Source organism: Schistocerca serialis, chromosome 12 (assembly GCF_023864345.2).
Source record: "Schistocerca serialis cubense isolate TAMUIC-IGC-003099 chromosome 12, iqSchSeri2.2, whole genome shotgun sequence".
In the NCBI taxonomy this organism is placed as follows: domain Eukaryota; kingdom Metazoa; phylum Arthropoda; class Insecta; order Orthoptera; family Acrididae; genus Schistocerca; species Schistocerca serialis.
Window position 1 is genome coordinate 17,566,650 of NC_064649.1, and position 14,419 is coordinate 17,581,068.

Below are 14,419 nucleotides of genomic sequence, written 5' to 3' on the forward strand. Positions count from 1 at the left end.
TATGGAACACTATTTAAATGCCTCTGTGCATGCTGTATTTAATCTAATCTTATCCTCACGCTCCGAATGTGAGCGGAACGTAGGGTTTTGCACTATAGTCTCAGTGTCATCATTTAAAGCCGTTTCTTCAAACTTTGATAGGAGACTTTCTCATGATATTTTACGTTCCGTTGGCCCTGCGGCATAGTGTACCTCGTTAAAGACGAGAATGAAAGCTCCAAAGCCGGCCGAAGTGGCCGTGCGGTTGTAGGCGTTCCAGTCTGGAACCGCGAGACCGCTACGGTCGCAGGTTGGAATCCTGCCTCGGGCATGGATGTGTGTGATGTCCTTAGGTTAGTTAGGTTTAACTAGTTCTAAGTTCTCGGGGACTAATGACCTCAGAAGTTGAGTCCCATAGTGCTCAGAGCCATCTGAACCATCTGAAAGCTCCAAAATTATCAGGAATAAGGTAATATACTTAATATTTTACAGGAGAAGCTTGTTTCGACTTAAGGGGGGTAGGACGTCACACGGGCCGACTTGGAGCAGGAGAGACACCACAGGACATTTTAATTTCCACTGTCTATACTTTTACAAATAAATTCATAAAACTTTGTCAACATGACCAGGCAGGATTCAGAATTCACACTCATAGCAGTGGAAGTTCGAAAACATAACGAAATGATATTTTTTACATGTGAAATTTCATAATTTTTTTCGCTTACTAATGGTAGTATTTGTTGCTATAGGTACACTTTTCTTCAAAAGTAAGAGAGATTCTTCTATGAATTTTGCACAGCATACAAACCATATTTAAAGGTGTATGAAACTCTAGAGTTTTCCAACTCTATTAAAAACTGTGGTAAAAATTGATGTAATTAAGTATAAAATTTGTGTTTTTTATCTGAGCATGAAATTTAAAATATAACAGTTCATTTGTTTTTTCATAATTTAAATAAATTCTAGAGTTTCATACAACTGTGAGTATGGTATGTACGCTGCGCAACATTCATAGAAGAATCTCTGTAACTTATGAAGAAAAGTGTACCTACAGCAACAAATGCAGCCATTAGTAAGTGAAAAAATGATCAAATTTCACACGTAAAAAAAAATAATTTTTTTATGTTTTCGAACTTCCACTGCAATGAGTGTGAATCCTGAATCTTTCCTGCTGATGCTGACAAACTTTTATGAATTTATTTGTAAAAGTATAGACACTGGAAATTAAAATGTCCTTTGATGCCTCTCCTGCTCCAGGTCGGCGCCTTTGACGTCCTATCCCCCCTTAACTACCATTATCAAGTGTCCTGCGAAAATAACAATGGCAAGACTATCTCCAAGTAAATCATGGCCGTTTGTGTTTACATTGCATTGGTACTTACCTCTAGTTGGAAGTGACGATCATATTGCAACAGTTGTAAATTTTTTCTGGCAGGTGGTGTTAAGTACAGTAGTTTGTATATTTCTTGTATATATTTTAGTTACAAAATGTAAAACATACGTTTTTGACAGATGTTTTGACAGCTGAATGTTTTGAAACTTGTTTACTACGACGCTTTATGTTTACAAAGTACATACAACGTACCAGAGATGATGATCCATTTCATTGTTTTTATTTTTCTTTGAATTTTATTTATAGTCTCTGTATGCTTTGTATTCCATATGACTATCGGTTTTCGTATTCTATTATGTCACAGAGTTGAAACATAAAGAAGCTTTTTTTTTGACATAACAGGGCAACAAAAACGGATAATCTTCTGGAAAACAAAACATATCCAGACTATAAATGAAATTCAAAGGAAAATAAAAACAAACGAAATGTAGCATCAACTATGTTAACCTGTGTGTACTTTTGTTAACATGAAGGATCGTAGCAGACAACTATCAAAATATTCAACTTTTAAATAATCTGTCAAATACTTACTGTCTAAGATTTGTAACTACAAAAAATATTGCACTTACCACGACTTGAGAGAAAAAATTTGCTACAGATGTAATACAGTCGTCACTTCCAACTAGGCGTGAGTACCAATGGAAATGTAAACCTAAAACATCCAAGATTTACGTAAACGTAATATTACCAGTGTTATTTCCACAGGTCACTTGATAATGGCAGTTAACCCGAAACAGGTCTGCCGTGTAAAATACTACCTTAATGCTGTTAGTCTCTCAGCTTTCATTTACATTGTTTCTCAAGATAGGTTTCGTCTAGCTTCAGCAGTCTGAAAATTCAATTCTTTCGACATCTCCCACTGATTAAACAAACCTGTGACCATTTGTGCTGCCCTTCTCCGGATAAATTCAATATCCCCTGTTAGTCTCCTTTCGTATGGGTTCCGCACACTTGAGAAATATTCTAGGATGGTTCGGACGAGTGTTTCGTAAGCTGTCTCCTTTCGAGACTCACTACATTTCACTAGTTTTTCTGCCAGTAAACCAAGGTCTCCCACCTGATTCACCAACGAATGAATTTTTGTGATCGTTCCATTTCACGTTCTTACCGTCTGTTACACGCAGGTATTTGTATAAATTGACAGTTTCCAAGCGCCACTCAAACATTGTTCTCACAGGATACTCCATTTTTCATTTCGTGAAATGGACAGTTTCACATTTTGAACGTTTACTGCAAGCTGCACCACTTCGAAATCTTATAAGGACCTGACTGAATATTTATGCTACTTCTTTCAGACAGTATTTCATTATAGATAACGGTATCATCCGAAAATAGTCTGAGTTTTCTACTAACATTGTCTGTAAGGTCATTAATACACAACATGAACAGCAAGGATCCGAACACACTTCCGTTGGTCACACCCGAAGTTGCTTCCACCGAAAAATCCTAAGTGACATCACAAACTATATAAGATAGTACTTTTGATGATAAGTGTAGGCCTGGCGCTAGATAATTTTTGGATATCCACGTAACCAGTCAATGGCTTTCAAGATATCACGTGAGAAAAAAGCGTGTTCGGTTTCAGATGATGGCTGTTTTTGCGGATACGTCTCCGTTAAGGTGGAAGAGGTCATTCTGTTCCCGATATCATATTACCTTTGAGTTCATAGTATGTTCTAAGATTCTCCAACAAATCGATGTCAAGGATACTGAGTTGTAGTTTGGTGGAACGCATCTCTTACTCAGCTTGTAGTCGAGAGTGAGCAGTGCTTTCTTTCAGTCTTTTCAGCTACTTCTTTCTACGAGAGATATGCGGAAGAGAGGCGCTAGCTGTACAGAATCTCAGGGGAAATCCATCAGTGCCTGGAGCTTTCTTAAATTTTTAGCGAATTCAGCTGTTTCTGAAAGCCATAAGAACGGAAATACCAACATGTAAAACAAATAACTTACGCTCCACTCTAATATTCCGTAATATGAGGTGGTATTATGGAAAGCCATCAAGTGCATTTCTAATTCACAGTGACACATAAAGAAAAGGAATAGAAAAATCTAATGTTCCGAATACACTACAGGCCATTAAAATTGCTACACCACGAAGATGACGTGCTACAGACGCGAAATTTAACGGACGGGAAGAAGATGGTGAGATATGCAAATGATTAGCTTCTCAGAGCATTCACACAAGGTTGGCGCCGGTGGCAACACCTACAACGTGCTGACATGAGGAACGTTTCCAACCGATTTCTCATACACAAACAGCAGTTGACGGGCGTTGCCTGGTGAAACGTTGTTGTGATGCCTCGTGTAAGGAGCAGAAATGCGTACCATCACGTTTCCGACTTTGATAAAGGTCGAATTGTAGCCTATCGCGATTGCAGTTTATCGTACCGCGACATTGCTGCTCGCGTTGGTCGAGATCCAATGACTGTTAGCGGAATATGGAATCGGTGGGTTCAGGAGGGTAATATGGAACGCCGTGCTGGATAACAACGGCCTCGTATCACTAGCAGTCGAGATGACAGGCATCTTATCCGCATGGTTGTAAGGCATCGTGCATCCACGACTCGATCCCTGAGTCAACAGATGGGGACGTTTGCAAGACAACAACCATCTGCACGAACAGTTCGACGACGTTTGCACCAGCACGAACTATCAGCTCGGAGACCGTGGCTGCGGTTACCCTTGACGCTGCGTCACAGACAGGAGCGCCTGCGATAGTGTACTCGACGACGAACCTGGATGCACCAATGGCAAAACGTCATTTTTTCGGATGAATCCAGGTTCTGTTCACAGATCATGACGGTGGGATCCGTGTTTGGCGACATCGCATTGAACGCACATTGGAACCGTGTATTCTTCATAGCCATACTGGCGTATCACCCGGCGTGATGGTATGGGGTGCCATTGGTTACACGTCTCGGTCACCTCTTGTTCACATTGACGGCACTTTGAACAGTGGACGTTACATTTCAGATATTTTACGACCAGTGGCTCTACCCTTCATTCTACCCCTGCGAAACCCTACATTTCAGAACCATAATGCACGACCGCATGTTGCAGGTCCTGTACGGGCCTTTCTGAATACAGTAAATGTTCGACTGCTGCCCTGACCAGCACATTCTCCAGATCTCTCACCAATTGAAAACGTCTGGTCAATGGTGGCCGAGCAACTGGCTCGTCACAATATGCCAGTCAGTACTGTTGATGAACTGTGGTATCGTGTTGAAGCTGCATGGGCAGCTGTACCTGTACACGCCATCCAAGCTCTGTTTGACTCAATGCCCAGGCGTATCAAGTCCGTTATTACGGCCAGAGGTGGTTGTTATGGGTACTTATTTCTCAGGATCTATGCACCCAAATTGCGCGAAAATTTAATCATATGTCAGTTCTAGGATATTATATTTGTCCAATTAATACCCGTTTATCATCTGCATTTCTCCCTGGTGTAGCAATTTTAATGACCAGTAGCGTAGCATCGTGCTACAATCGTCTCCCTTGGTGACGTAGCGGCCCTGAACACACGCTTTCAGAGCCATTACGAAGGTATCGAGTGCAGTGAAACCCAGGTCTGCCTAGTCGACAAAAAAACGGTCTCACATCCGCAGAACCGCCCACACTCCCCCCCCCCCCCCCCCCCCCCCTGCGCCCTGCCTCTTACTCCAGCCCCACTCCAGGCCGTTTGCGTGCTCTCACGGCCGATTAGCGCCGCTATCTACGGGCGAACTTTATTGCGCGTAAAAGCCCGGCCAGGCCGGCTACCGACTCTCGACACGTCACTAAATCGATCCCCGGACTTCTCGTTTCGGCCGTTCGCGTGCCCTGCTTTACGCTAAGTGCGTAGCGGTGAGGGGGGCAAGTTCCCCGCTGGTGCCTATCCACTGGTAGCAAACTACGCTAAAGCGCCAAAGAAACTGGTGTAAACATCCGTACTCAAATACAGAGATATGTAAACAGGCAGAACAAGGCGCTGCGGTCGGCAAAGCCTATTTAAGAAAACTCTCTGGCGCAGTTTCCAGAATGAGATTTTCACTCTGCAGCGGAGTGTGTGCTCATATGAAACTTCCTGGCAGATTAAAACTGTGTGCCGGACCGAGACTCGAGCTCGGGACCAATGCCTTTCGCGAGCAAGTGCTCTACTAACTGAGCTATCCAATCACGACTCACGCCCCGTCCTCACAGCTTTACATCTGCCAGTACCTCGTCTCCTACCTTCCAAACTTTACAGAAGCTCTCCTGCGAACCTTGCAGAACTAGGACTCCTGAATGAAAGGACATTGCGGAGACAGGAAGTTTCATATTCGCGCACACTCCGCTGCAGAGTGAAAGTCTCATTCTGGAAACATCCCCCCAGCCTGTGGCTAAGCCATGTCTCCACAGTATCCTTTCTTTCAGGAGTGCTAGTTCTGCAAGGTTCGCAGGAGAGCTTCTGTAAAGTTTGGAAGGTAGGAGACGAGATACTGGCAGAAGTAAAGCTGTGAGGACGGGGCGTGGGTCGTGCTTGGGTAGCTCAGATGGTAGAGCACTTGGCTCGCGAAAGGCAAAGGTTCCGAGTTCGAGTCTCGGTCCAGCTCACAGTTTTAATCTGTCAGGAATTTTCTCTGGCACAGTTGTTAGATCGGTTACTGCTGCTACAATGGCAGCTTACCAAGATTTCAGAGAGTCTGAACGTGGTGTTGTAGCCGGTGCACGAGCGATAGGACACAGCGTCTCCGAGGTAGCGATGAAGTGGTGACTTTCCGGTTCGACCATTTCACGAGTGACCCGTGAATATCAGGAATCCGATAAAACATCAGATCTCTGACGTCGCTGCGACCGGAAAAAATATCGTGCAGGAAAGGGACCAACGACGACTGAAGAGAATCGTGCAATGTGACAGAAGTGCAACCCTTCCGCAAATTGCTCCAGATTTCAATGCTCGGCCATCAGTGGCAGCGTGCTAAACATTCGACGAAACATCACTGATATGGGCTTTCGGAGCCGAAGGACCAGTCCTGTACCATTGATGACTGCACGACACAAAGCTTTACATCTCGCCTGGGTCTGTTATCACCGGCATTGGACTGTTGATGTCTGGAAACATGTTGCCCGGTCGGACGAGTCTCGTCTCAAATTGCCTCGAGCAGATGGACGTGTACGCGTATGGAGACAACTTAACCAACCCATCTATTCTGCATGTCAGCAGGGAACTGTTCAAGCTAGTGGAGGCTCTGTAATCGTGTGATACCTGTGCAGTTGGGGTGATATGGGACCACTGATACGTCTAGGTACGACTCTGACAGGTGATATGTACACAAGAATACTGTCTGGTCACCTGTATCCATTCGTGTCCATTGTGCATTCCGACGGACTTACGGAATTACAGCAGGACAATGCGACACCGCACATGTCCAGAATTGCTACGGACTGGCTCCAGGAACACTCTTCTGAGTTTAAGCACTTCCGCCGACCAGACGTGAACATTATTGAGCGCATCTGGATGCCTTTCAATGTGCTATTCAGAAGAGATCTCCACCCCCTCGTACTCTTACGGATATATGGACAGCCTTGCTGGATTCATGGTTTGAGTTCCCTCCAGTACTACTTCAGACATTAGTCGAGTCCATGCCACGTCGTGTTGCGTCACTTCTACGTGCTCGTGGGGGTCTTACACGGTATTAGGCAGGTGTAACCAGTTTCTTTGCCACTTCTGTGTAGATCCGACACTAGGCACATGAACATTATTGAGTAGCTAGTTGGCAATAATCACTATGTGGACGACGTGGGCTATAGATTTAAAATATCGTGTAGAGTAGGCCACATCGTCCACATGGTCATTATTGCCAACTAGCTACTGAGGTACAGCAGCATCCAGAAACCTGTTTGCCCACATCCTCCCTAGATGTCGCTAGTGTGGGCTTGCTTATATGTAGTCATCATTTACGCAAAAACATAATCTGATAAAAGCACATTAGATAAAATGCATGTAGCAGACTTATTGAAATTGATGACTACCATAGAAACCAATTGTGATACACTAAAAGATTAATGCAGTTACCCATGTAAAATTATTAAAAGAAAATATATGAAGAGTATAGGTCCGACCCTTTTTTTAAGGTAAATTTACGGTCAACAATTAATATGGTGTAATACATTGCCTACTCATGGAATGTATAGCCACACTATATAATTTTATTTATTGAATGCTTATATGTTGTTTAAAAGTTTTCTGTGGGACACATGTCACGCTGTATGTTAAGCCCTCTAGTGGTTAAGTTCTGACGATTGGTGCGCGCCTAAATAAGATCCTGGCGGCCGACCCAACAGAGGGCGCTGATCATTGATCTGTCTCTCTTTCAGTTGTCATATAGACAGTTTATCTTTCATAAGTAATTTGTAGCTTGCCACAGACAACGTATTACGCTATGTTAATTGTTGACCGTAAATTCACCATAAAAAAAGGGTCGGACCTATTCTCTTCATATATTTTCTTTTAATAATTTTACATGGGTAACTGCATTAATCTTTTAGTGTATCACAATTGGTTTCTATGGTAGTCATCAATTTTAATAAGTCTGCTACATGCATTTTATCTAATGTGCTTTTATCAGATTATGTTTTTGCGTAAATGATGACTACATATAAGCAAGCCCACACTAGCGACATCTAGGGAGGGTGTAGGCAAACAGGTTTCTGGATGCTACTGTACCTCAGTAGCTAGTCGGCAATAATGACCATGTGGGCGATGTGGCCTATTCTACACCATATCTTAAATCTATGTGACGATGCTCTGCTGATTATATTTATATGTCTTGACGATGCCATTATGGCTGTATCACTTTAGGACATGGTGTAAAAAAGGTACGTTATACCATATTTTATCTGTACATTTCCCTGGTGTATGACAGTATATTGTGATACATATTGCTGTTTTATGTTAAACGACACACTGCTCACTAGATGTATATATTTATATATTTTAGATCTGAGGATGGTCATTACAGACTGAAACCGGTCATCGTCTAAAGAATTCATTCGTGATCAGAGACTGGAACAAAAAAGCATTTTACACTATTGGATCACTGTTTGTACACGCGATTATTTCGCAGTTGGTGATATTTAGAGATAATGCTGTCTGACTGACACTTCCGAGCGTGCTCTGGACCACCCACTCCTCGTTCGACTTCTCGATTACAATGCGACCTCAGGATTGGCTCAGGGTAATATCATCAGTCAGCTGACTGCATCAATGCTACCCGCCACGACTTCCCTTACTGTGCCAGCCACTTCATCTCAGAGCAGCATTTGCAGTTTACGTCCTCTATATTATTCGTTTGCTCTATTACAATCTCTGTCTTCCTCTACAGTTTTTACCCTCTAAAGCTCCCCCTAGTACCGTAGAAGTTATTCCTAGGTGTCTCAACAAAAGTCCAACCTGTACTGATTCTTCACATACATCTACATTATTATTATGCAACAGGCAAACAGGTGTATGCCACAGTGCTCTCCTGCAGGAGATTTGACTTCAGGAAGGTGTAGTGGGACGCGAAATTGAAGCGTCACCCCTCCACCAGTGTCAGCCCAGTTTGCAGGTGAATATAAGTTTAATTAAGTTTTTTGTTTATGTATTTTGTAATATTTGTAATGTTTGTGAATTATCTAAAGTTTTGTATTTATTTTTTATGTTTCATGTACGGAGAGGGCGGCGCAACGATCGGAGACAGCATATTCACAGCCGGGACCAGAGAGAAAATTGCTGGCCACTATACGTCGCGGGTCGATAGCCAGAGAGCAACAGAGGACCCTGAAACCGAGTTGTTGCGTCGTGCTTCTAAAAACTGAAAAAAAAAGAATTTGTAATGTTTCTACAACAAAGACATCATAGAAAGTTTAATCATGTTCTAAATGTTCAGTCCTATCTTGTCAAGGCTCATGTTCACGTCTATATGTAGTATATAGGAAGATAATAAACTAGTGTATACTACAAAAGTTTAAATACGTGTTCCGAGAATTCATTTATAAATAATTATATTAAGGAAGAAGTATTACTGCTTTATTTGACAAGATTATTAAATTTTTGAAAACGTTCATCGCGAGTTTGAGTCTTAAAAGTTAATTCAGTGTGGTTCTAATATTTATTAAAGCAGATAACTTGCATTAATATAATTTCTGAGAAGAAACAAACGACATCTAAATTTTAAAAAAAGTTTGCGCAAACCAATTGGACTGAGTGACGTAATTCGGCGCATACGACTCAAATGATGCTGTTTTAATTACAGTTTCGTTCAAGAACCACTCAGACACAACTTTAAAAAGAATTTAAATAATTTTCAAGTGTTTTGTAACTGACGTAGGTGACGAAGTCTGGATATGGTCTTTTATCAAAATAAAATTATTTATACAAAACTTACGTCGTTACGCTACAAAGGCCAAATTGTACATCTTTTCTTGGGGAACTTCACAAAGCCGTTGTGGACCCCACACCCACATCTGAAAATTACGAGGCATTTGTTAAACATTACAAAGAATCTCGAGATAGCACCTACCACGAAGCTGCAGACACCAATTCATCACAGGCTTCTCACGTAGATCTACGAAACGTCTCGCCAAGTATGAGAAATTACATCAGAAAGACCTTTTTAATGAAGAAACCATAACGTGCGGTACAGTGCTCACGGAAACCCTGAATGAAGAGAGGAAAAATAGAAAGATCGAGACTGTGCGTTATCAATCCGAGCACTTCGTCCTTGGCTTGTACACGTTTACAAAGCGATCGGCTGTAGAGGTCACGTGACACCGCAAGTATTACGTATGTCTCGGAGTGGTGGGTTATCGATGAGTTGGCGGGATGCCGGCCAAGGTCCGGTACGTACAGTCTCAGGCGGAGAGCTGAGCGGCGTCCCGTGACGTCACGGCGGCGTCGTCTACGCGCGTGACGCAGTCGATAAATAATTCACCCGCAGATGCGGTTCGCACGAGCGGCTCTCCCCCATTACCTAATGGCCGTTAGCGACGACTCCCGCGGCGCCCAACACCTGCTTCGGCACTTCTCTTTTGCTCCCCTCCGTAAGTAGGCACCCCTTTCATTCAACACGTACCTCTTCGTCTTAAACTAAATTTACAGAAGCCGCTGCAACCCCTTAAGAGGTTATAACGTCCCGGCCGAAGGTTAATACACTACTGGCCATTAAAATTGCTTCACCACGAAGATGACGTGCTACAGAAGCGAAATTTAACAAACAGGAAGAAGATACTGTGATATGCAAATGATTAGCATTTCAGAGCATTCACACAAGGTTGGCGCCGATGGCGACACCTACAACGTGCTGACATGAGGATTCTCATACACGCACAGCAGTTGACCGGCGTTGCCTGGTGAAATGTTGTTGTGATGCCTCGTCTAAGGAGCAGAAATGCCAACCATCACGTTTCCGACTTTGATAAAGATCGGATTGTTGGCCATCGCGATTGCGGTTTATCATATCGCGACATTGCTGTTCGCGTTGCTCGAGATCCAATGACTGTTAGCAGAATATGGAATCGGTGGGTTCACGAGGGTAATACGGAACGCCGTGCTGGATCCCAACGGCCTCGTATCACTAGCAGTCGGGATGACGGGCATCTTATCCGCATGGCTGTAACGGATCGTGCAGCCGCGTCTCGATCCCTGAGTCAACAGATGGGGACGTTTGCAAGACGACAACCATCTGCACGAACAGTTCGACAACATTTGTAGCAGCATGGACTATCAGCTCGGAGACCGTGGCTGCGGTTACCTTTGACGCTGAATCACAGACAGGAGTGCCTGCGATGGTGTACTCAATGACGAACCTGGGTTCACGAATGGCAAAACCTCATTTTTTCGGATGAATCCAGGTTCTGTTTACAGCACCATGATTGACGCTTCCGTGTTTGGTGACATCGCGGTGAACGCACATTGGAAGCGTGTATTCGTCATCGCGATACCGGCATATCACCCGGCGTGATGGTATGGGGTGCCATTGGTTACACGTCTCGGTCACTTCTTGTTCGCACTGACGGCACTTTGAACAGTGGACGTTACATTTCAGGTGTGTTACGACCCGTGGCTCTACCCTTCATTCGATCCCTCCGAAACCCTACATTTCACCAGGATAATGCACGACCGCATGTTGCAGGTCCTGTACGGGCCTTTCTGGATACAAAAAATGTTCGACTGCTTCCTTGGCCAGCACATTCTCGAGATCTCTCACCAACTGAAAACGTCTGGTCAATGGTGGCCGAGGAGCTGGCTCGTCACAATATGCCAGTCACTACTCTTGATGAACTGTGGTATCGTGTTGAAGCTGCTTGGGCAGCTGTACCTGTACATGTCATCCAAGCTCTGCTTCACTCAATGCCCAGGCGTATCAAGGCCGTTATTACGGCCAGAGGTGGTTGTTATGGGTACTGATTTCTCAGGATCTATGCACCCAAATTGCGTGAAAATGTCAGTTCTAATATAATATGTTTGTCCAATCAATACCCGTTTATCATCTGAATTTCTTGTTGGTGTAGCAATTTTAATGGAACGGAGCGAGTGCACAACCACCGCCACTATTTACAACGTTCATAAAGAATACTGTAAATGCTGCAGAAATGGACAAGATATAAAAAAATTATACATAAACATCAAAATTTTCATTGCCCATTTGACGCACGAAAGTAAAATATTTCCTGTTTCTTTTATCTTATGTCCTGCTCACGGCTGCTTTGTATCAAACACACGTGACAAGCTCTAATTAGCGAGTTTCACTATTTGTGGTACAGGCATTCGTATTCAAATACAGAGATTTGTAAACAGGGAGAATACGGCGCTGCAGTCGGTAACGCTTACATAAGACAAAAAAAGTGTCTGCCGCAGTTGTTAGATTGGTTACTGCTGTTACAATGGCAGGTTATCGAGATTTAAGTGAGTTTGAACGTTGTGCTATGGTCAGTGCACGAGCGATGGGACATAGCATCTCTGAGGTAGCGATGGTGTGGGGACTTTCCCGTACGACCATTTCACGAGTGTTCCCTGAAAATCAGGGACATATCTGTATAATTTTAGATTTTTTCTTTCTTCTTATATTTTATAACTCTGAACACTAATGGTATGCAAAAACCGCGAGAGCAGTAGTGGATCTTGAAAAACTGGAGAAAGTGTTTGCTGCATATTGAAAAATACCATCCATCAATATAGACTGCAGTCCATCGAAAATATACCATGATGATCATTTTCCATATCATTACTGAGGAAAAAAGGCATCGCCTTTTGTGATTGTCAGCCCCATCTGTGATAAGGCAACCTGAATTTCCATCGTGGTTTTTGGCAATTTCAGCACACTCTTCAAACGAGCGTGAGTAATATTGTTGCGAATATACATTACACTCTTCCTCGTTAACGCCTTCACGGTTGACGCATTGTCATCAACTTGTCAAGTTTCGATGGTCTTTCGTCAAAAGCTTGCCCTTTTTCTTTCTTTTTTTTTTTTTTAGCAAAATTCGATAATATTCTCCTGTTTAATAAGTTTCTGGAAGAAGGGTGTGGTCGTGAGTGGCTTCCAAATGCGAAAATAAGTTTTCGCTGCCTACTGTAAATTATTCAGCGGAACACCGGAAATTTATTCTGCAGCGTCATAATCCAAGTCCTAGAATTCTTCTCTAATGTTTGAATTTATAACAGTCGCAGGTAAAATATATACTATACGATACAAAAAGTAGGTGTGCAAAAAATTACTTTCTGCCGTATTTTATGCTTCGGTGACTAACCACACAACGAGGCACTCTTTTGATTCTGCAGAGACGTTAAAGAGTTGCTGTCCTTCACAGGACCGACGAGTTCGGTTAGGGCTGGGAACACCACCCAGGTTCGCGCCTTCTGGCTACCTTCGTACTGAGTTGCCGAGTTCTAGTGTGGGATCAACTGACCATTTCACGGGACCCTCCTTGTGGTCATTAAAAGTTGCCGAGTTCGTGTCTGCCAGACGTAGATCGATGGAGTATACGAGTTACGTCCCATGGGTAGGGTGAGAGGGAGACGATGGCAACGGGAAGGTCATTCGGCCACCCTTTACCACTAAGATTGCCAAATAAAATAATTAAGATGCCGACGTCGCGCAGACATGGAAAAATGCGTTGGTCGTTAGTATACGACGAGAAGCTAATGAGTACGCGTTGCGTTTGCACATGATGTTATGCCTTCTGAATTTGCTCGTTTCACGCACAGACACTAATAAAAAACCGTGATTTATCGTTTAAATGTACCTAGATAGTCTTTGTGACACATGTTCACACATCTGTGAGGTGAGAAGAAATTAAAATAAAATAATCAAATTTAATTGGAGGTTGTTGTGCGACTGTGATAATTCATGTCAGTACTGGAGCAGAGTAAATTCCTCTCCATAGTGTGGTGCACGGTAGTGCCACAATGCTTTGTGCAGTACATAATTCAGTTAACTGTACTCTTCTCAAATTTATTTGTACTTGTTTCTCGAAGACACAATTACCAATTACGAGAAAAAAATTAACAATCGTGCTATATAATGTGTTCGGGTATTGTGTTCAGCAAGCAACACCTTCTGAATATATGATCGGATATCATTTTTAAACAACAAGAATAAAAATGGACCGAATATTGATCCGTATGGTAGGGCAAATACAATTTTTGCTCGCATTGTGAAGTTGTAAAGCCGTTACACGTTGTCTCTGACCTTCATAAAGAGTTTTCCTACACTGTGTCAGTTAGGTAAGATGGAAACTAATCGACAGCAGCGTCCATAGTAACACAGTTTTTGATATTATACAAAAGATGTGGATTCATGGGGCACTACATACAAAATCTTAGCAGCAGTATCTTCTCAATGTGGAATGAGGGTGAAAAACTGAGAAACTGGCATGTAGAGAAGAAGGTTTCGAAGTCACTAACTGCTGGCGCAGATTGGAGCTGTGTTGTTGGCATTCATAAAATAAATGTTTGAGGAGGCAGCAGCGTGTAATTTCTCTGGCATTATCCCATTCGCTGCTGTAATTCTCGCGCCCCTCTACAGTGCGCTGGTCGTTAGCGTGCAA

The 14,419-nt window shown here is 43.0% G+C and overlaps 1 protein-coding gene across 3 annotated transcripts in view; it reads right to left on the reverse strand.

The window, feature by feature from the left end:
* LOC126428105 (uncharacterized) overlaps positions 1–14,419 on the reverse strand; it is an 857,744-nt gene that overhangs the window by 672,642 nt on the left and 170,683 nt on the right. The window lies entirely within an intron of this gene.